Source organism: Theobroma umbraticum, unplaced genomic scaffold (assembly GCF_002168275.2).
Source record: "Theobroma umbraticum cultivar Fairchild unplaced genomic scaffold, ASM216827v3 scaffold_106.0, whole genome shotgun sequence".
Classification (NCBI taxonomy): domain Eukaryota; kingdom Viridiplantae; phylum Streptophyta; class Magnoliopsida; order Malvales; family Malvaceae; genus Theobroma; species Theobroma umbraticum.
The window spans coordinates 1,594,981-1,595,199 of NW_018397276.1; the positions used below are offsets into that span (position 1 = coordinate 1,594,981).

Genomic DNA, 219 nt, shown 5'->3' on the forward strand with positions numbered 1-219 from the left:
TTGTTCAAATAATGGCAAAAAAGCACAGGTCATACACTTCGTCTGGAAAACACTAGGATGTACCATCATTTAGATGGAATTTGACTTCTGTTTCAAGTTTAGACATTAGTATATAAGACTAATTATTTATATAAGATCGATTTAAAAGGCATTTGCCATTGTCCTTATCTTGTGGATTATATTAAGTTTGTTTAGCTGGTATAAATATATATGCCAACT

The 219-nt window shown here is 30.1% G+C and overlaps 1 long non-coding RNA gene across 1 annotated transcript in view; it reads right to left on the reverse strand.

Annotated features, from left to right (window-relative positions):
- Positions 1–219, reverse strand: part of LOC149526365 (uncharacterized) — a 22,030-nt gene that overhangs the window by 866 nt on the left and 20,945 nt on the right. The gene's annotated exons all lie outside the window — the stretch shown is intronic.